A 22630-nucleotide genomic window follows, 5' to 3' on the forward strand; every position below is an offset into this window, starting at 1 on the left:
TGTGAACACAAAAAAGAGGGACCTCACACTTGGAGAGTGGGACAGGGAGATTCCTTGCCTGAGATGAGATGACTGAAGAATTGAGTTTTTTTCCAGTTTTTCTTTCTCTTTTCTGGAACTGAGTCATGTAGGATGCATGTTAATTGGGCAAAGGAGAAAGATTCCAGGTAGCAGGAAAACAATATAGAGCTAGGAAGCATGTTAGAGAGTTTGGCATATTTGGGGTACTACAAATGCCACCATTTTGTTTGGTCATAGTCATGTTTGATGGAGAGCAGAAGATACAATAAGGATCTCTGTCAAACATTTCTGGGGGAGATAGGGGAGACTCCCATGTTAGCCTGCAATGATCAGAGCACACTTGAAATGAGAGTGTTTGTGAGATTCAAAACAATATATTATATAGGAGCCCTGGGATGGTTTATTTGGATGAGAGAAAGATTTAAACAACAGTCTGGACTTCACTAAACTTGTTATGTACAGCTTCTGTGAGTGTGGGCATCACAATTGGGAAAGGGAGATTGCATTTTGAATCTTGGTTTTTTCACTCAGAAGACAGTGTGATCCTGGGCAAGTTACATGACATTTTCAAAACAGGGTCCCAATAATAAAGATGGTTCTCATAATGTCTACCTCACCAGGGTTGATGTTAGAATTAAATTGCATCATTTATTGATGTATGAAAGAACCTACCATAAAACACCTGACCTATGTTAGTTCCTTGTTTCTTTTTCTCTCCCCATTTTTTCCTTCCCACTTTCCCTTTCTCATGATTAAGTAATACATGTGAAGCATCTTGCAAGGATCTGTATTATCCATTATGATAGCCACTAGCTACCATATATGACTATGGAACACTTGAAGTGTGGCTGGTCCTAATTGAGACGTGCTATCAGTGTAAAATACAGAAGATAAAGACTTAGGGAATGATCTCATCAACTTTTCAATAGTTCATACATATTTAAATTATAACATTTTGGATATAGTTGGTTAAATAAAACATAGTCTTAAGATTAATTTCACCTGTTTCTTTTTTAAAAATTTCTTAAAAATGTTTATTTTTGAGAGAGAGAGATCTAGAGAGTGAGAGAGCAAGTGGGAGAGGGGCAGAGAGAGAGGGAGACACAGAATCTGAAGGAGGTTCCAGGCTCTGTCAGCACGACCTTGATGTGGGGCTCAAACCCACGAGAGGTGAGATCATGACCTGAGTGGAGGTTGGACGCTTAACTGACTGAGCCACCCAGTACTTCTTACTGTAAAAGATATGACTTCTGGGAATTTAAAATTACATATGTGGCTTGCATTTTATCTCTATGGGACGGTGCTGTGCTGGCTGTCGGGGACTCAATGGTGAAAAGAAATGCTGATCTTGCAGAGCTTATAGTGTAGTGAGGGGAGTTGGGAAACTACCACTGACAATAAAAATGACAAAAAGAAATACAAAATAAATTTAAAAACCACAAATATAAAATTCCAAATTGTAAAAAGTACTGTGAAAAAAAGTTTTCTATGGGGAGGAAAACTGGAGGACCTAATTTAGGTTAACTGGTCATAGAAGCCTCTCTGAGGCCTTTGGGAAGGCCTTCCTACATGAAGTTTCCAGGCAAAAGTGGAAACACAGTTCCAGGCAGAGGAAACAGACTGTCCATTGATATTTATTAAGTCTGCCAACACCTGGCCTGTGGTTGGCAATAGGGAAAATCTGTGGAGCTGCCAAGAACAACAAAGGTTCCTGTGTCTTTGGAGCTTGTGGTCTGGTGAGGAGACAGCAAAGGCAGGTTCCTGAGTGTGCAGGGCTGAGGCAAAAAGCAGCCTTGGTCGTGTTTTTCCTCCTTTCTTCTCACTGTCTCAGATAGTCACGGACCATAGCCTTGGCTATGAAGCTCCCCTAGGCCAGTCAGGTCTTTCCTCGGGGTAACACTTACACTTTTCCCCTGCTCGCTTAACCTTGTCTCTTTTCCCCCATTCTCACTGCTCTGTTACAGCTCAGACTCATCATCTCAGAAATGAGCATCTGCAATAGCCTCTTAATCAGTTTCCTTGCCTCCAGCCTCCTGTTCCCTGTAATATCTTCTGTGCGTGGCTGCCAAATTAATCTTCCTGAAATATCATTTACACCATGCAACTTCTTTTCTTCAAAGCTTTTACTAGCTTCCTGATACTGGCAGGGAGCAGTATGCCAGGGGCTCTGCTCTTCTCTCACTTTTCACCCTTCCTTGTCCTACCGTGGATAATGACTGTTCCCGGTGAAGCTCAGCCTGCAGCAGGAATGGCAACCTCTTTGGCTGACCTAGAGCAGCCTTTGAAGCCTAATCTCTAGCCATCCTCCTGTATTTCCACTTCTGCCCTACATTGCCTTCTGGGCTAGGCATGCTGGAGTCCTAATTGCTCTTGAAGCACTCTGTTCTGTGTCCCAGGGAGGGGCAAGGGCAGATGAGTAAGAGCGTAGATTCCAGAGTCACCCACACCAGCTTCAAATCCCAGCTCTGCTGTTTAACTAGAACCCTTTCAGTAAGTTACTTATCTTTTCTAAGCCTTAGTTTCTTCCTCTCTTAATACCAGGAGGCTAACAGTAATTTATATCCTTTGGGAATAGGTGGACGGATGAGACAAGATGCTGTAAGCAGAGTATTTTGCAGGTACCTTCTCCATATTAAGCCCTTAATCTATACACACTGTTTAAATGAATGGTAAGCCATATATGTGCTGTGATGCCTCCAGAAACCTCTGGCCTTCCTTTCTTTTTTTTTTTACCAGCCTCTTCATATCTGGTGATGGGTTGTGCTCTGACTTTTGTGTAGTTGCGATGCCAGCCAGACACTAAATATTGGTGTCAAGGAGCTAGATGGGACCTCAAGAGAGACCCCTCACTGTGATCGAGGAGATTTTAAGGAGTTACTTGAAACTTGAAACAGTTCTGGTGGGGCTTATTATTTTACTTGCATGGCAGTCTCTGGTTAGCCAACTTTCCCTCCTCAAAGTCCTGTTATTGCTGGTTTATCACATGCTTTTGGCCACTTTTAATTAGATGTCTTTTTTGGCTTCTGTCAGTGAGCAACAGTGCAAAAAACGTTTGAAGCTGGGAATAGAGGAGACTGGTGGTTTAGTTACACCTCAGCTGTGAATCTTCATGTGAGTTACCCCTCTTCCGTATTCCTGATCATACTTCATAAGGTCTGTCAAGAAATTAACCAGATCTGGACTTGGAAGTGTTAAAAGTCTCACACAGATTTAAGATGCTATTTTTTTTAAAATTTTTAATGTTTTTTTTTTAAATTTTTGAGAGACAGAGAGAGACAGCATGAGCAGGGGAGGGTTAGAGAGAGAGGGAGATACAGAATCTGAAGCAGGCTCTAGGCTCTAAGCTAGCTGTCAGCACAGAGCTTGATGTGGGGCTCGAACCCACGAACTGTGAGATCATGTCCTGAGCTGAAGCTGGACGCTTAACCGACTGAGCCACCCGGGCACCCCTAAGATGCTATTATTAGCCAATCTTTCTTGTTTTGTTTTGTTGGACTTGGTATAAGACTCATTGTAAAAATGAGAAGACAATGTGAGGCCTTCTCATAGGAAATACTTAGACATTGCTGCAGGTAAGCTTGAGGGAAACTAGCCAACAAGAATTTTTGTTATTTTATTCTATTTTTGTTTTATTTTAAGGTTTATTTATTTTGAAAGAGAGAGAGTGAGTGCATGCGAGAAAAAGTGGGGAAGGGCAGAGAGAGAGGGAGAGAGAGCAGACTCCATGCTCAATGGAGAGCCTGATGTGGGGCTTGATCACCAATGGTGAGATCATGACCTGAGCCAGTATCAAGAGCTTAAATCACTGAGCTAACCAGACACCCCTAATTTTAAATAAATGAAAAAATCATCGCCAAGACAGTTGTAAATTTTTTTTTCTGCCATGGGTTTTGGATTACAACAGGATAGGTTACAGTTCAAACAAATTAGGTTAGAAAGAACACATTGTACTTCAGAGTCCTCTGAGTACTTAGGAGTCTTTGAAAGTAGGAAGCTTTAAGTGGAAGGAAATCTTTGGGTCAAGGTTGACTTTTATATTTGCAGTCATAGGCAGAAAGTGAGTAAATGTGGCTACAATCATGTTTCTCAATTTTTTAAAGACCAAGACATAAAAATCTCACAACATCTATTAGTCAGTATTTTAAAATAGGTATTTAGAATACATAAATATAATTTATGATATATATGATTTGGGGAGCATCATTTTCATCAGGAATCACTGAACAAGGCACTTCATCTTTCTTTGCATTTATCTCTTTGGAAAATTTACATTGTCATCAAGAGCAGATTATAATACCTGGTTTAGGGTTAGTGCATCATAAATACTTGTGAAGTAAGAATAAGTGAAAATTAATAAAAAAGTAAAATTTTAACAACTCTTTTATGGAGACCAAACTGTCTATAAATGACCCCACCTAAATTACTGTGGTATGTGACTATAGGAAAAGAAATAAAATACCAACAGGAATTCAGAAGATAACTGGTATTTGTTAAATCCATTGATGGGAACAAGATTAATATAGTGCCCATCATACTTGACCACCTTTATGACCAGTCCTTCTTTTTTTTTCTCCTACATTTTAATTTAAATTCTAGTTAGTTAACATTTGGTGGTGTATAGGTTTCAGGAGTAGAATTTAGTGGTTCATCACTTACATATAACACCCAATGCTCATCATAGTAAGTACTCTCCTTAATAGACATCACCCATTTAGCACATCCCTCCTCCCACCTCCTCTCTATCAACCCTCAGTTTGTTCTCTGTTGGTAAAGAGTCTCTTATGGTTTGCTTCCATCTCTCACTCTTTTTTCTCTCCTATAGATTCATCTGTTTTGTTTCCTAAATTCCACATATTAGTGAAATCTATGGTATTGGTCTTTCTCTCACTGACTTATTTCACTTAGCATAATAAAATCTAGCTCCATCCACACTGTTGCAAATGGCAAAATTTCCTTCTTTTTGATGGCCGAGTAATATTCCTCTGTGTGTGTGTGTGTGTGTGCGTGCCACATTTTCTTTATCCATTCCTCTGTCAATGGACATTTGGGCTCTCTCTGTAGTTTGGCTTTGTTGAAAATGCTGCTATAAACATTGGAGTGCATGTACCTCTTCCAATCTGTATTTTTATATAAATAGTAGTGCAATTGCTGGGTCATAGGGTAGTTCTGTTTTTAACTTTTGGCGGAACCTCCACACTGTTCTCAGAGTGGCTGCATGGTTTGCATTCCCACTAACACTGTAAGAGGGTTCCCCTTTCTCCGCATCCTCACCAACATCTATTGTTATGACTAGTCCTTCTAACATTGAGCCTCAAGACTCTTATTCTACTTGTTCAGAACTTATTTTCAGAAGATTCAGCAAAGAACTTAATGATTCTGTGGCTCTGATGCTAGGAATCATGAAGAGATTGGAAAAAACATGGAAAATCATCAATGATCAATGCTTCCAACCTCAACAAATAGGAGATTGACCCATTTTTAACTTCAGAGGACTTTTGGGCTCCCTCCCTATCCCATCCAACAACTGGACTGTGGCGATACTTTTAGTATCTATTGATTGAGGAAAAAAAAGACATACTCACACCAGTTCAGGTGGTCTCTTACAATGGAATCTTGGTGCAGAGATCTGCAGCTGACCTGATGATTCCACTGTTTTAGATCAAATTTCTCATTTCACAAATAAGGCACTGGGACAGTTTTGATTAGGAAATATCTAGGGTAGGGGCACCTGGCTGGCACAGTTAGTTGAGTGTCCGACTTTTGATTTTGGCTCAGGTCATAATCCAAGGGTTCTGGGATTGAGCCCCATGTCAGGCTCCATGCTTTGCATGGAATCTCTCTCTTTCTCTCCTTGTGCCCCTCTTCCCCACTTACTCTGTCTCCCTCTAAGAAGAAAAAACAAAAGAAATAGCCAGGGTATAATTCAGAAAAGTACAGATGTTTAAATACGGATCTGGAAATATTCAAAAGTCACAGCCTGTGACTTTGTGGTACATGGTAGTGTGTCTGACTCTAAAAGTCACAGCCAAATCAACTTGAGATCTCTGACTCAGGGAAACCTGCCAGTCTCGTCTAATGAATTTCATTCTTGGAGAAACAGAAATACTATTTTTTTCCCTCCAAGTTTATTTATTTATTTTGAGAGAGAAAGAGAGAGAGACAGAGAACAAGCAGGGGAGGGGCAGAGAGAAGGGGAGACAGAATCCCAAGGAGGCTCCCCATCATCACTATTAGCACAGAGCCTGATGCAGGGCTGGAACCCATCAGTGGTGAGATTATGGCCTGAGCTGAGATCAAGAATCAGATACTTAACTGACTGAGCCACTCAGGCACCCTGAAACAGATGTATTCTTGAGTTCTTTTCTCTTATTGTCACGTGGCACTTCAGTGTAATTTCTTCCCCAGCTTCATGGGCGTGGCTTGAGAAATCTCTACCCTGGGTTGTTGCAGTGTGTTCTTTACCCAATGGAAATCCCTTCATGGGATGCCAGATAAAACACACAGCAGCCAGTGCAATTTGAATTTCAAATAACACATGAAACATTTAGGACATATTTATACTCAAAAGTAATTTGTTGCTTATCCAGATATCGTTGGGTATCCTATACTTTTGTTGTTGTTGTTGTTGTTGTTGTTGTTGCTGAATTTGGCAAGTCTACTTCCACATTATCCAAAGTGATACCAAGTGTTGGAGGGCAAGAACTAAAAATGTCGGTGATATTCTTGCATAACTGTCAACACTGGTCACTGACATGTTTTCTGGAGACCTTTCCGATCTCTGTCAAAGGCTATGAGGCTTCTGTATAGTTTTCTCAGGAAGCCTTGCTGTTTTTCATGGACATGTAACCCAGCTCAGACACTGGCAGCCCTGCCGAGAAGAATTTATGCATTGTTCTTTTTTCCTTATGTTCATTCTCCTATACCTTGAAGTTTTGTCATGACCTTGTGCCCTGCCCTTCTGTAAGGTGGGGGCAAAAGCAAAGTGGATATTTCTTTGGACTGAAATGATGACTTTAAGGGTGAAATCAAGGGATAGAGGATAGGGCCGGAGGGAACTCTGACCCCTCATTTTCTTGTATACAAGTCAGAGCATTTTCCATGGAGTATAGCAAGCTGCAAAACTCCCCACTTTCTGTTGTCCGAATGTGGATTTAGAGGATATCAGAGGTTTTTTTGTTGTTTTAAATTTTTTTAACATTTTATTTACTTTTGAGAGACAGAGAGAGACAGAGAATGAATGGGGGAGAGGCAGAGGAGAGAGGGAGACACAGAATCCTAAGCAGGCTCCAGGCTCTGAGAGGTCAGCACAGAGTCAACTGCTGCTGAGATCATGACCTCAGCCAAAGTCAGCACTTAACTGATTGAGCCACCCAGGCACCCCTACAGGAGGCTTGAGTTTAGATGCCTATCAGAGATGCCTATTTCTCTCTCTTCCTGGTTTTTTCTTTCTTTTTTTTTCTTAGTTTCTTTCTCCTTCTATTTATTAGATTCAAAATAAAATCTGGCGTTGGGCCAACTTTTTTCACTTATTTAATTTGTAAAATGGGATATTCTAGGAATTTCTTAAGTCCAATTGTAAAATCAATTATTTTATTCTCAAACCATGCAGAATACAATGACAGAGCCAAGGAAACAGCCCATTTGAATGAATATTCACATTGAAATTCTGCCACCTCAGGGGCAGATCTGGGTAAAAGAATGGTTTTCATAATAGGTCCTACAGTCAGAGAGCTTTTGCTTTTTAGGAGGTTGAAAAGAAAGCGCTGCAAATTAGGCTGCTTGTTGCATGGGATTTTGTTTCTTGCCAAGGAATTGGGATTTTAGAAGGTTCATTTTACAAAATTCTATGATGGTGAATGCCAAAATTCACTCCCCAACCCCAAACTGAGACCTCAAATGTTTGGTTGTGAACAAGGGAGAACTATATAGAATCAGAGCATGTGCAGAAATTAAAAATGGGGCATTTAGTGGTAGGCTTTAACAATTAGAAGAAAATAAGTGCTAGAAAGCAGTAGCATGAGTTGTTGAGAATAGGCATTGCTTAAGGGTGCTTGGGTGGCTTAGTCAGTTAAGCATCCTGATCTCATGGTTTGTGAGTTCAAGCCCCAAGTTGGGCTCTGTGCTGACAGCTCAGAGCCTGGAGCCTTCTTTGGAGCCTGTGTCTTCCTCTATCTCTGCTCCCTCCCCCCCTCAAAAATAAATAAATATTAAATTTTTTTAAAAAGCATAGGCATTGCTTCGGTTTATTCATCCAACATTTTTTAATGCAAGCTTGGTGCTTGGATGAGTAAGGGACTCCTGGTTAGTGAGAAGAGATTGAGATTAAAAGTGCCAGAAAGTGCTGTGGTAAAGGGACTGGTGCTGTGGTGCAGGTGCTGAGGGCCAGAGAAGGTGCCATGTGAATTAGACTGCAAGGTTGTGATCAAGAGAAGAGTCACCTCCAAGGCCAAGCTCTTCCAGCTTTCATGTCCTCTTCGTGAGTCTTGGAGTCATAGCCTTGGATTTAAATCAGGACAGCCTTGATTTCTAACATGCTATTCTGTTGTCAGACTAAGTGAGAAAAACTGGGTCTCTGCTTGAGTCTTTCAATTATTTTCATTTTTCCCAAGTTTTTAAATGGAAACTTTCAAGAAGATCACAAAGTAGAAGAAATAGTATACTGTACTTGTTACCCATTTTCAACAATTAGTAACTCATGGCCAGTTTTCTTTTAATCTATTTCCTCATCCATATTTTTCCTACCCCAGATCATTATTTTTGTGTTTGAATTCTCCAGAAAACAGAACCAGAAGGATGTGTGTATATGTATATATAAATATATGGGGTAGGAAAAGAGAGAGAGAGAGAGAGAGAGAGAGAGAGAGAGGAATTGACTCTTGCAATTATGGGGGCTGGTAAGTCTGAAATCTGTAGGACAAACCAGCAGCTGGTGACCCAGGCAAGAGTTGATGTTGCAGTTTCTGTCGGGAAGACAATCCGGAGGCAGAATTACTTCCTTTCTCTTAAGACCTTCAAATGATTAGATGAGTTCTCTACCGCTCCACCTCCAACCACCCCACACAGTGTGGAAGGTGATCTGCTTTATTCAATGTCTCAATGTTGAATATTGATTCTATCTAAAAAATACCTTCACAGCAAACTTCTGGATAGTGTTTGACTAAAATCTGGGTATCGGGAGCTTAGCTAGCTTGACGCAAAATCAACCGTCACAATTTTGAAACTAATTCAAGTCATATTGTTTGGTCCGTAATATTTTAATAAGTATCTCTAAAAAATAAAGATTCTTTAAAACACTTAAACACAATGCTATTATAACCCCTATGAAATTTAAAATCCTGAATTATTTTTATTGAATTAGGATCCAAATATTGTCCATACATCACAACTGTAGATACCACCTGGACCTCTCTATGGGTTCTCCCTTTATCTGTTTTTCTTAAATTTATCTGCTGAAGAAACTAGTTCATCCTATAGAATTTTGCATAATCTTGATTTTACTGGTTGTATCCCCATGATGTCATTTAACATGCTACTCTGCCCCTGAATGGCCCATCAATTGGTAATTATATAGAAAGGCTGAATCACACCCAAGTTAAACTTTTTGTTTTTTGCAAGAATACTTCAGGCATACCTTGTCAGGTTATCTTTCTTGGATGTCAACCATCTTCTTTAAAAAATTTAAATCAAAGTTAGTTAACATGTAGTGTAATAGTGATATTAGGAATAGAATTTAGTGACTCATCACTTACATATAACACCCAGTGCTCATCCCATCAGGTGCCTTCTTTATGCCCATCGGCCATTTACCCCATCTCCTCACCCAACACCCCACCGGCCACTCTCAGTTTGTTCTCTGTATTTAAGAGTCTCTTATGTTTTGTCTCCTTCTCTGTTTTTATCTTATTTTTCCTTCCCTTCCCCTATGTTCACGTTTTCTCCTTAAATTCCACATATGAGTGAAATCATATTTGCCTTGCTCTGACTTATTTTGCATAGCACAATATACTCTAGTTCCATCTACCTTGTTGCAAATGGCAAGATTTCATTCTTTTTGATCACTGAGTAATATTATGTGTATATATATATATATATACACACCGTATCTTCTTTATCCATTCATCAGTCATGGACATTTGGTCTCTTTCCATACTTTGGCTATTGTTGATAGTGCTGCTATAAGCATTGGGGTGCATGTGCCCCTCCAAATGAGCATTTTTGTATTCTTTGGATAAATACCTAGTACTGCAATTGCTGGGTCATAGGGTAGTTCTATTTTTAATTTTTTGAGGAAATGCCACACTGTTTTCCAGAGTGGCTGCACTAGTTTGCATTCCCATCGGCAGTACAAAAGGGTTCCTCCTTCTCCAGGTCCTCACCCACCAAAATTTGTTATTGCCTGAGTTATTAGTTATAGCTGTCGAAAGGTGTGAAGTGGTATCTCATTGTGGTTTTGATTTGTATTTAGCCATCTTTTTTTATTATTGGCTGAATTCATTAATTCATTAGGGCTTGTGAAATTCTAAATTCTATATATATTTTTCATTTACTAGCCATATAAATATCTATGTAAAGAGGAATTTCCCCTCGTTAACTATTGAGGTATAGTTCTAATTCTTTTTTTTTAATTTTTAGTGTTTATTTTTGAGAGCGAGAGCAAGAGCGAGAGTGAGAGAGAGAGAGAGAGAGAGAGAGAGAGAGAGAGAGAGAGAAAGCTAGAGCGTACAAAGGGTAAAGAGGCAGAGAGAGAGAGGGAGACACAGAATCTGAAGCAGGCTCCAGGCTCCGAGCTGTCAGCACAGAGCCTGATTCAGGGCTCGAACCCATGAAGTGCAAGATCATGACCTGAGCTGAAGTCAGATGTTTACCTGACTTGAGCCACCCAGGTGCCCCAATTCTTCCTAATTCTTTATTCCAGCATTTCCCAAATTGGAGTTGATAATCCTAGACATCTGTCGACATGTTCTTGTGGGCAGAGAAAGAGGTCTGTAAACTTTCTATTATAGTAATCTAACTCTGCACTTTGATTTTGGCAAGAACTGAGAAATACTATAAGCATATCTTAGAATACCTGGATACACATCTTGTATCGGAGTTCAACCAATGATATGGGTGCTGGAGCTTACATTTGTATTTAGGATTGTGACAGGTTAGAAGCATGGCTTTAATTATCAGGGGTGGATGCATAAAGAATATGGACTTGACCGGCAAACAGCCTTTCAGAGGAATTTAATTTGAATAAAAAATTGAGTCAATTTGGGGACAAAATAATATACATATTCTGGACCAAAAAGAATATACACTGTAGCTGTCAGTGTAATAGTCATGCCGTGAAAGGCCACTTATTTTAGCAGAAGTCATTATTATATTTGATTTTCATTACTTTATTTGATTGTGTTGGTTTTGCTTATATTTAATTTAATTTAAATTGGTTTTACTTTTATAGGTGTCCAAATATATATTTTTACCACTTAAGGAAGTTTATAATAAAACAATTTACGTCAATATAGTGGCTCTGAAATAATTTTTTTTGGTTTACTTTTAAAATGTCTGCATATCACTCCCATTTGAGAAACACTGCTTTATCTCATTCTGGCTTTCGTAAGCTATTAGCAAATCTCACTTTCAGCGTAGTTTGTCTTGTTAAGGAGTGACTCTCTTGCTGACGGTATTTGGGGTCCAACGGTGTGTATCTAGAGACCAACACCCTGGGAGACTCCGAGAAAAAGAGTTGCACTGGGACAAGGGTGGTTTGGAGCCACTGCCCCTCCTGACAGCATTTCAAACCACCAAATGCAGGGAGCAGCTGCCTGTGCGTCGCTCACCGGAGCCTTGTGAGGTCTGGTCAGTGACGTACCTGCACATCACCAAAACAACTCTTTGGAACGATAAAAAGTAAAATAAACATCTAAAGCGGTCTTCTCCAACTTAAAAAAAAATCTTTTTAATGTTTATTTATTTTTGAGAGACAGAGTCCGAGGGGCAGAGAGGAGGGGAGACAGAATTCCAAGCAGGCTCCAGGCTCCGAGCTGTCAGCACAGAGCCCAGTGTGGGGTTGAATGCATAAACCTCAAGATCATGCCCTGAGCTGAAGTCGAACGTTTAACGGACTGAGCCCCCCAGGCGCCCCAGTTGGAAAGTTTTCTCCAACTTTAATGTGCAGATGAATTCCCTGGGTTTTTTTTAAACTGAAGATTCTGACTCAGGTCGGGGGTGAGACCTGAGAAACTGCATCTCTAACCGTCCCAGGTGGCCCTGCTTGTACCTTGTATTTTAACTATTTTGTTCCTCTGTCCCAGTTATTCTACTTGATTTTCCCTTGGAGAATACATATCAAATTCTCAGTACAGGGTTTGAGACAGTTTTCAGTGAATGATTCTTGTTATGGTCGGTACAGTTAGCTCTTAAGGCATGGAGGGCAGAAATGGTGGAAAAGAGGGTGAGGGTTAGAGGTGGACAGACTTGAGTCAAGAGTCCAGTCTTTCCATTTACAAGCTTATTGACTTGGGCAGGTGAGTTGACTTTTCAAGTCTCTATCCAGTTAAATAATTCCTCTCATGGAACTGAGAGGACTTTATTTTGGCTCCTAGAGTGGTGGCTTCCTTAAAAGTTCATTCCTTTGTCCCTTTTGGACATAGACTTGGGGTTGTCTTAGGTTCAGTCATGACACTTTGGTCACGTTACAGTTCTTATGAAATGCATCTCTTTATTATTATCTCTAACACAGTGATAATAATTATGGGGGTTAAATTAATTGGTGCATGTCAAGTGTCAGGTGTTTGGGCACAGAATAAGAACCCTGTCACCGTGAGCCCTTCTCTCCCCTTCCTTCACTTCATGTTGTGGTTGATGAGGCTGACTAACCTCAGATGGCAGCTTTATGAGAAGGGCCCAATGCTTTCAACTCTGGCTAACTAGAATCATCTGGAAAGCTTACAAAAGGAAAAAGAAGAAAGGAGGAAGGAAAGGAGGAAGGAAGGAAAGAAGAGAAAGAAAAAGAGAGAGAGAGAGAGAGAAAGAAAGAAAGAAAGAAAGAAAGAAAGAAAGAAAGAAAGAAAGAAAGAAAAAGAAAGAAGGAGAAAAGAAAGAAGATTCCCAGGCCTCACCCTCAGAGATTCTGATTTAATCGGTCTGGGTGGCAACCAGAGGCTCTAAGTGTTTTTCTGGCTCGCAGACGTCTTTGCAGCGGCAGCTGTGCGTGGAACCACTGCTCAACAAGACGGTGAAACCCTGATTACTATCACCGGGTTATGAGCATTCCTCCTATTTTGCATGGACTGTCACACCTCCTCCACCTCCGCTCCAGCCTTTCTGATTGTTTCTTCTTATTCACATGCCTAATTTTTATGCATTCCTGCAACCGCTCCTACTGCTGCCCCTCCCTTGGCACATGGAAGGTAGTGCTTCTGGAGCCCATCACAGTCAGGCAGGGCATGGGAGACATGGCCGCGGTGACTCGCCGAACGACCCTGCTCTTCACATCCCGGACACGCACAGAAATCACACCAGGCACCAGCCTGAGGAGGAAAGATTGCCCTCAGGAGAGCTTTGAGACATGTATGCAGTGCCGCTGTGGCAGGAACTTTACTAGCATTAGGTCAGTTTAGCCTCAGCTTTGTAAAGTAGTTCTATTAATAGCATCATTCCCATTTTGTAGAAGAAGAAACTGAGGCAAAGTTAAATAATATGCTTCAGGTCAAGCACATAGTGGTGAATCTGGCCTTTGGATGCAAATAGTCTGATTCCAGAATCTGAGTTATTAATCCTTTGGGGAGGGGGGGACTTTAAAATGCTGATGCCTGGGTTTATGCACACTAATTGAAGTAAAATTTCTAGGAGTTGAGGTTCAGGCATTGGTTGCTTTTTTTTTTAGTAGCTCTTCAAAGAATTCTATGTACAGCCAGGATCAGAAGTAGACAGTGCTATGCTTTTGAGCCTCCCTCAATGGAACCTGAGAGTCTGTCGAAGGCTCCTTCTACTCCTGTTCTCTTCTTTCCCTTTGTCAGTGATTTTTAAAAATTCTGTTTTTGTGGTTGTCAGAAGCCCTTCTTGTGATTGGCATTCCTGAGAGGGTGTGGTAAGTTTTGGCCTCTCAAAAATGTTCATGCCCTAATCTCTAGAAACCCAGAAGATATTACCTTATGTGTATAGGATGGCAAAAGTTGACCTCTACCCATGTTGGGTTTTCAGCTGTGACTCTTTAAAAAAAAGACAGATAACAAGAGAAAAACACTTTTTTAACATGTGCAGTGAATATCACTCAACCTTAATGAAAAGTAACTCAAAGCAGCAGCTTAGAATTCTGGCTCATATACATCTTTAACAAAGACCAAGAAATTTGTAGGGAAAGGACAGAACCAAGCGGCAGTTTTAAGCTTCCAAGGACAGCAAGCTAAGGGAAGATAAGTATATGGGAGGGAACTAATGGAATATGTTTTGTTTGTGGTGTCTCCGGTGCCACGTCTGGGCTGATAAGCATCTGTCTCCAGTGAAAGGGGAATTTATGTCCTGTGTTTAGTCAGTAAAAGGGAGGCTAGAGAGAACTTTCCCTTCTTACTTGTCTTCAGCTCAAAGTAATTTTTATGTCAAAGAGGCACATTTTGGGGTGACATATTCTGGTTTCCTACCAAAGGCATTTGGAAGATCTGACTAAATTAAAGATTTGGGGATGACGAGATGACTATGGATTATTCAGGTTAAGCCCAGTGTAATCACAAGGGCCCTTATAACAGTGTGGCAGGAGAATCAAAATCAGAAGGACAAGTGGCACAGAAGGGGGTCAGCATCATAATGAGATCTGAATGAGGCCCATTTCTGACCTCCAGAATTGTAAGATGTTGCGGTAACTTGTTAAAGCGGCAACAGGAAACTAAAACAGAGTTACTGTGGTGCTGCTGAAAGAAAACTGCCAGGCGTTAACCTAGAGATTTGGGTTGCTTTTCTGCCTTGTACTACTTACTGGCAACAAACATTCAGGCATGCTGCCAGATTTCTAAATGCCTGTTCTGCAAAATGGAACCAGTACACATGGATATATTTGCGGTCAGGGCTGGGCCAAAGGCCTCATAAACTTCACATGTGTTCCCTTCTGTAGCCTCGTTCTTTCAGCTCAGCTCAGCCCAGCCTAGCTCAGAGTTTTGGAAGTGGAACCACTACCACGGCCCCACACTGAGCCTGAGTACTCTGTCATGGCTTTGCATTCTTTTACCAAGAGCTGAAGTTGCGTTTTTCTTTCTTTACTTGTCAGAGGCACTCACCAAAATCAGGAGTCATTGCTTCCTATATTGGGCCTATCTTTTGGGGGGGCCTATTTTTAAAAAATAATAATGAAAATAAACAATGAGACATAAATTTCCTGACACCAAGAGACAGAAAACAGAAGAGTTATTCTGCTGACATTTCCTCCCTTACACCAACCAGAATTGTAGGATATTCAGGTATCATCATACTGGGTTCCGCCTCTGCTTGTTTTATTCATTTATTTTTCCATAAGCTGGATTTGAGCATGACTTCTCCCTGGCCACCACTTACACTTTCGTTATTTGAGGGTGAACACACAGCATTACGCCCACGTTGCCCATTTTTCAAGACTGAAAGGTGGTCTGTATGGACCATAATTTGATTGTACCTGGTTGGAATATAATTGGCAGTGATGACATCCAATGCTGAGTCCTTGACCTCATATGTCATATTTAATGTCAGGCCCTTCTTTCTCCTTAGTAGTAATATTAAACAGCAAACTTGAATGATTTTTTTTTTTGTCTAAAAGGTCATGAGAATCTTGCAAACAGTATTTTTCCAAAGGATGGGTTTTTTTTTTGGTTTGTTTTATTAGTTGAAATAAGGTGCACTTTATCTTTCTGACAAAGGTGCCCATAATCTTGGTTGGACTTATTTTGATACGATAGGTAACAGTTAAATTTGTTACATGTCTCCTTTTTTGCAAGAGAAAAGGAAAAAAGAATCCTTTTAATGTTAAGGAGATTTGACCTAGGGTCTCCTAAACCAATACTTCTTAATTGGGGAAGGGGATATGATTTTGCCCCTGAGGAGACTTTTATCAATGTCTGTAGGTATTTTTGACTGTCACAACAAGGAGAAAATTTCTGCTAGAATCTAGTAGGCAGAGGCCAGAAATGTTGCTAAATAAGCTCCTACACAGCACAAGATGGTCCCGCATAACAAAGGATTATCTGGCCTAGAATGTCAGGAGTGCCGCTGTTGAGAAATGCTGCTTAGGCCAGTGTTTCTCAAACTTTAATATGCATGTGAATCATCTGGGCATCTGACTGACCTGAGGGTTCTGATTTGCCCCCAAAGGATAGAGCTGGACCTAGCACAATGTAGTTGTTTAATAAATATTTGTTGAAAGCATGGATCAATAGATGGAGAAATGAGGGAATGAATGGACAAGCAGGCCATACATACCTCTGAGCAACCTTAGAGTCACTTATTAAAAAAAAAAAAAGAATTTCTTTTAGAGAAGGCCAGCAATTTGCCAAAAGCCTTTCCCAGGGTGTGACAGACCTCCTCAGATTAAAAACAATTTCTTTTCTCTGATGTCTCACGCTGTCCCTTCTGACATGGGGTGAAGGTTCAATCGTTAGTTATTTGGGGTGGTGTATTGAATCCAGTGGGAAAAAACCAGAGGCCCAAGCCTTGCCCCACACCTGAACCTGCCTCGGGGGAAAGAGATCCTGGTGGAATCGTATTCATGTGTGTGTCAGTGGGAGGGAGAAAGGATGAAGTGGATAACCAACATAAGTTTTTAGAGGAAACCCTGGTTAGAATGAATTTCATAGAATTGACTGGTGGGGAAAGACACCCGCCAGGGGGCAATTTGTGGCTGAGATATGGAAAATGGCATGAGTGTGTAGTGTGCAAACCTGTGAACCTCAGGAACTTAGAGATCTGTTAGGGCTAGCTGGCAAATTCCTTTTTACATATTCTGGGCTCTTGGGGTGCCTACTGATTACCCTCTGTCTGCCACTCCTCCACACACAGAAATCCAAACAAGCCAAAATTTGGAATCTGATCCAGAAGTACCTCTCCTTCCCAAGATGGTTTCCATGCCATTGGTGGCTATTTGCTTAGAATCTGGACACATCACTGCTGCCCTTCTGAGAACTGGTTGTGGTAGGTAGACGGGAGAAAAGGAATGGAAAAGCAGGATGCAGGAAAGTGGGTAAAGAAGACGTGAGGCAGCCAAGGCCATGAGAATTGGGCCACAGGGTGTTCTCTGCAGATAGGTCAAAAATTCATCCAGATGTCCTTGTCAATAGAGCTTTTGACAAAAGCAATTCTCCTGGTAGAAGGTGTGATGCAAAGGGACATGTCAACATTGTTGATTCAGGTGTGGTCATTGCATTTTGGTTGTATATGCTTAATAGTGAGTCTAGGCCACTGGGTGTGTGTACCTCCTGCTCTGAACCACAGTGACATAGCTTTGCTTTGTGGGTAGGGAGTGGGTAGCAGAATGCTAGGGTTGGAAGTCATGTCTTTGTTGAAGCAGGTAATCAAGATGGACGAATGCTCGCCATCCTCCTTGGTTCCAAGAGATTCAAGTTTGCTATGATGCAGGTTTAGGAGAGTGCTATTTCTATTTCACCAGAAATAATGGTGAGACCTTGATCAGGATGATGAGTTGTTTTTTTTTTTTTTTTTTTTTTTTTGGTGGTTTTTTGAGAGAGAGTGTGTGTGAGCAGGGGGTGGGGGGAGGGGCAGAAAGAGAGGGAGAGAGAATACCAAGCAGGCTCTGCACTGTCAGCACGAGGCCTGATATTGGCCTTGATCTCATGAACCATGAGATCATGACCTGAGCCAAGATCAAGAGTTGGAAACTTGACCAACTCAGCATGATGAGTTTTTAAATGCAACATCAAGTACACAATTTATGAAAGAAAATATGTATGTTAGACCACATGAAAATTAAAAATTCCCTTTCTGTGAAAGGCACTTTTAAGAGAAGAGAAAGACAAGTCACAGACTGAGAGAAAATATTTGCAAACCATACATCTGATGAAGAACTAATATATGAAATATACGAAGAACCCCTAAAGGTCAATAATGAGAAAACAAACAACTCAATTAAAATGTGAACAGAAGATCTGGACACCTCAGCAAAGGAAATATCCATATGGCAAATATCATATGAAAAGCTCCTCAACATCATATATTATTAGGAAACTGCAAATTAAAACAGCAATGAGACAGCATTACACACCAATTAGAATGGCCAAAACCTAGAACACTGACAATAGGAAATGCTAGAGATGGTATGGAAAAGTAAGAACTCTCTCATTTGGTTCCAGTAGGAATACAAAATGGTGCAGCCACTTTAAAGACAACTTGGCAGTTTCTTATAAAGCTAAACATAGTCTTACCACATGATCCAAGATTGTACTCCCAGATATCTACTCAAATGAGCTGTGGCTACTCAACTTTTGTCAGTTACGTTTATTACAAATATCTTCTATGTCTCTCATGTGTCTTTTAACTTTTTTTGTGGTAGTATTGTGATAGAGACACTATAGACCCAGGGATGAATATCAATGCCAGTTCCATTATATATCCCTTCTGTGACCTTAGACATTTCAGTTCATTTCTAACTTTGTCTTAATTTCTTCATCTGTAAAATTTAGGGGTGAATTTTGCTGAATGTAAGTTATACTTCAATAAAACTAATTGAAAGGAGACACAGAGACTCCTTCTGCCCTTTCTTCTCTCCTGCAGCTTAGAACATGATTGAGATGGCTGAAGCTTTGACACTATCTTAGATTATGAGGATAAGGCCCATATTGAAGGGAAGGAGTAGGAAAAACTGAAAGAGACTTTTATACATGATAGGATTTCATTTCAGTATCACATAAAATAGTTATGAATATAGAGGATTCAGGGAAGGAAAGGTGGAGCTACAAAGTTGTCAGCAAAAAATATTTAAATCTATTTTATATAACAGAAAAAATCTTAAAACATCTAGATGTCAAAATAATAGCTAACATTGATTACTTTCTGTTTGCCAATTACCATTCAAGTAAGTACTTTGCATTTTAACTTATTTAATCTTCACAAGACACCTCTGAAATACTTTTATCACTCTGATTTTACAGATGAAGAAATTTATTCAAAGATGTATCAGTTTGTTTATACCTTCACTAATAGATGGGCATTTGGACTGACGCTTAACCGATTGAGCCACCCAGATGTCCCTAATTTTTTTAGATAAATATCTTGGAGTGGAATTGCTGGATCAAATGATAAGTGCATGTTTAACTTTATAAAAAGTGACAGATTGCTTTTGAATGGGGCTGTACAACTTTGTGTTCCCACTGACAGTGTGTAAGAAGTCCAGTTGGTCCACATTTTGCCATTGTCATCTGTATTGTCAATCTTTTTTTAAATCTCACCATTCTGGTGAATGAGTATTGGCATTTTTTATTTTAATTAGCATTTCCCAAATGACTAATGATGTCAAGCATCTTTTCCTGTGCTGCTTTGGCATTCACATATGCTTTTTGAAGAGGTCAAATTTATCAGTCCTCTCCTTCATTATTACTTTACTTTATGTATTTTGTTTAAAAAAAATCATTTCTTATCCCAGGGCTATAAGGATATTTTCAAATATTTTCTACTAAAAATTTTAACATTTCGTTTTCACAGTTAGGTCTTTAAACCACCTGGAATTTATTTTTGAATCTGGTGTGACATAGGGATCTAGTTTGATTTTTATCCATAACTAGAAGCCTCAACTGAAAAACACTATTCGTTTTTCATTGATTGTTAATTTGTATTGTCATTTTTGCCACTTACCACCTTCCCATATGTGTAGGGGTTCCACCTGTACTTTTTGTCATCTTCTACTCCTACGGTAGGAGTGGTTTCACTATCTCCTGTAAGTTTCCGCTGTTTCTTATGTCTCTTTTCCTTTCAGTCCCAATTTCAAAATCCTATTCATTCTTAAAAGTCCAGCTCAAATGGTCCTTTTGGTCTTACAGGGTCTTGTCATAGGCCTTTCTCACCCCTCTAAATCAAATGAAGGGACTCAGCATACCGCTAGTGTTTTATTCCTCCACCATAAATCTTAGCTCACCTCCTTGGTGTCATTGTCATGTGTGTTTGACTTCTTTGTTCTGCCAAACTGTAAGCACGCATACATTGCTGCTGTAGACAGAATAATGTCCCCACTCCACCACATTCTGATTCCTGGAACATGTGAATATGTTACATGGCAGAAAAGATTTTGCAGAGGGGATAAAGTTAGTGACCTTGAGATGAGGAGATTATTCTGGCAGGCCCAGTCTAATCACCTGGGTTTTTTAAACTGGAGGACATTTGTCACCTTAGTTGTAGCAGCAATGAAAAATAGATATACTTGTTCACCATAGAGTCCCTTATACCTGAAGCAGGCTGTTGGATGTACATGAAGTACTCAGTCTTTGTTCATTGACTTGAATTGTGAATAGAATGATTTCTTTAGGTTCTTACCACATCACTGGTACTTATCTCTAGCATCTAGACCTTTGTCAAATGAGGTCATTGCAGACTACTTAGACCAGCTTTCGTTTTGGTTGGCACCCTTGTGCACTCTGACTCTGACTCCAATGGTGCTAAATATTCAGGCTACGTGCAAAGCTTCTCCTCCTTTACATGTGCTGGCAACTCAATGGTAGAAAGTCCCAGAAGGAAAAGCCCTTTCCTCACAGTGTTTACCCTAGTCAGAGGTACTCAGTGAGTACTGATGAGGTCATTTGGAAATCATTTCTAGTCTTTGCCTTTATTTAGGGGAATAGTATAAGACTTGGAATGGGATATACAAGGACCTTGGAATCCTGGCTCTGGCCTGTACTTCTCTATGACTTATAGTAAGTCATTAAATCTCTTAGAATCTCAGTTTCCTTACACCTATAGAGGAAATAATATTTCCTTGAGTTGTCTTATTTTTTTAAATTTAGTGTTTATTTTTTGAGAGACAGCAAGACAAAGCATGAGCAGGGGAAGGGCAGAGAAAGAAGGAGACATGCATCTGAAGCAGGCTCCAGGCTCTGAGCTGTCAGCACAGAGCCCGATGCAGGGCTCGGACTCACAAACTGTGAGATCATGACCTGAGCTGAAGTTGGCCACTCAACCGACTGAGCCATCCAGGCGCTCCTTACTTGAGTTGTCTTAAGGAAAGAATAACCAGATGCATGAGAAGTTATTAGCACATAGTGGATGTTCCATAATGCTAGCTTTCTTCCCACCTTAGGTGCACCACTACTAACAGAAACAGTCCAGGCTTCTATTTACTTTGAAAAGTTTATTATAGGCAGGTGATGCAACATGAAATTTGTTCTTACTTTTTGTTCGTTGGTTTTATTTTTTAACACATATGTCTTTGGATTGGCTCACCCTGGGTCCTTTTTTAAAATGTAGAGTTCTGTTTGACATTCTGGATTTTTGGTAAAGAATAGCCCATTCGACATGGGTGGGTTTGATATTTAAAGAGGCTAGAGTATAAAAGTGATCAAAACAAAATATCCTAATAACATATGATAAAATAAAACAAAATAGAATGACAGCACTCTAGAATGGTTATTGTCTTCTCCTGGAGCCGGATTATCACTCTGCGTTGGGAGGAGCTGTTGAGCAACTCACCTCTGCTCAATATGAAACCTGATGTGAGAAAACACATTACGGCTTATGACATTGATGGGGGACAAATGGCCCCTGGGCTATGGTGATAGGGAAGTCACATTTAAATCTCAGTGTCTTGGTGTCATTCTGCTTGTCTCTACTCTAAGCCTTTGGTTCTCAAAACTCAAGAATACAAAAAAGTAACTGATGAGTGCTTACTAAAAATGCACACTCATGGTCCTCCTCCTGATGACTGATTCAGTAGATCTAAAGTGGGTCCCAAGAATCTGCATTTAATTAACTACACTAGCTATTTTTGATACTGGTTGCCACCCACGGCAGTTTTTCAAGGTGGTAGGGTTTGAAGTAGTAGCTCATCATTCATTAGCTATTTATTGAGTGCTAATTAGGTACAAAGCATTACAGAAGATATGGCCCTTGCTCATCATGGGTTTGTCATTGAGAGAGTAAATAAGACTTGTATATAGACAGGATACAGCTGCTGGTTCTTTAGTTTAAAGTCAAACTGCTGCTTGCTTCTTTGTTTCCATTTCACTCTACATATGCCTCACATTGGCTTAGAATGATTTATGCACTTGTCTCATTACCAGTTTATGTATTCCTTGAGGGCAAGTGAGCTTTGCTGGTGACCTCTAGCAATTTTGTTCCATCATCTTTTCTTATTCTTATAACTTTGGTTTTGGTTATGACTCCAACCCTAGTCTTTGTGACAATCTCCTGCTTGAGGCACTGCATGTTAGGAAATGGTTTGTCTTCATACGACTTATTGGACATGCTCTGTTATGTTACTGCTACCATACCATTCTCCTCGTCTTCTGTCCGTCCTGATGACCTGGAAGAGACAGCAAAGATCACTCATGCTCCATTGGCTTTGGTTCTCACAGCAGGGAACACATGTCTGAGGCTAGTGTTCATGTGAGTGTGTGGGTGGCAAGGTGACTCTTATTGGGAACTACTCTGTGTCACAATGTTTGGACAG

At 40.3% G+C, this 22630-nt stretch overlaps 1 long non-coding RNA gene across 1 annotated transcript; it reads right to left on the reverse strand.

Moving 5' to 3' along the window:
- Positions 1 to 21298: 21298 nt before the first annotated feature.
- LOC115292640 lies at positions 21299 to 22572 on the reverse strand. The gene is made up of 2 exons (XR_003909072.1): positions 22452 to 22572; positions 21299 to 21669 (listed from the first exon to the last, which is right to left on the reverse strand). It is a non-coding gene; the product is annotated as an uncharacterized LOC115292640 (long non-coding RNA).
- Between the last annotated feature and the right edge of the window lie 58 nt (positions 22573 to 22630).

Source organism: Suricata suricatta, chromosome 5, assembly GCF_006229205.1.
Source record: "Suricata suricatta isolate VVHF042 chromosome 5, meerkat_22Aug2017_6uvM2_HiC, whole genome shotgun sequence".
Classification (NCBI taxonomy): Eukaryota; Metazoa; Chordata; class Mammalia; order Carnivora; family Herpestidae; genus Suricata; species Suricata suricatta.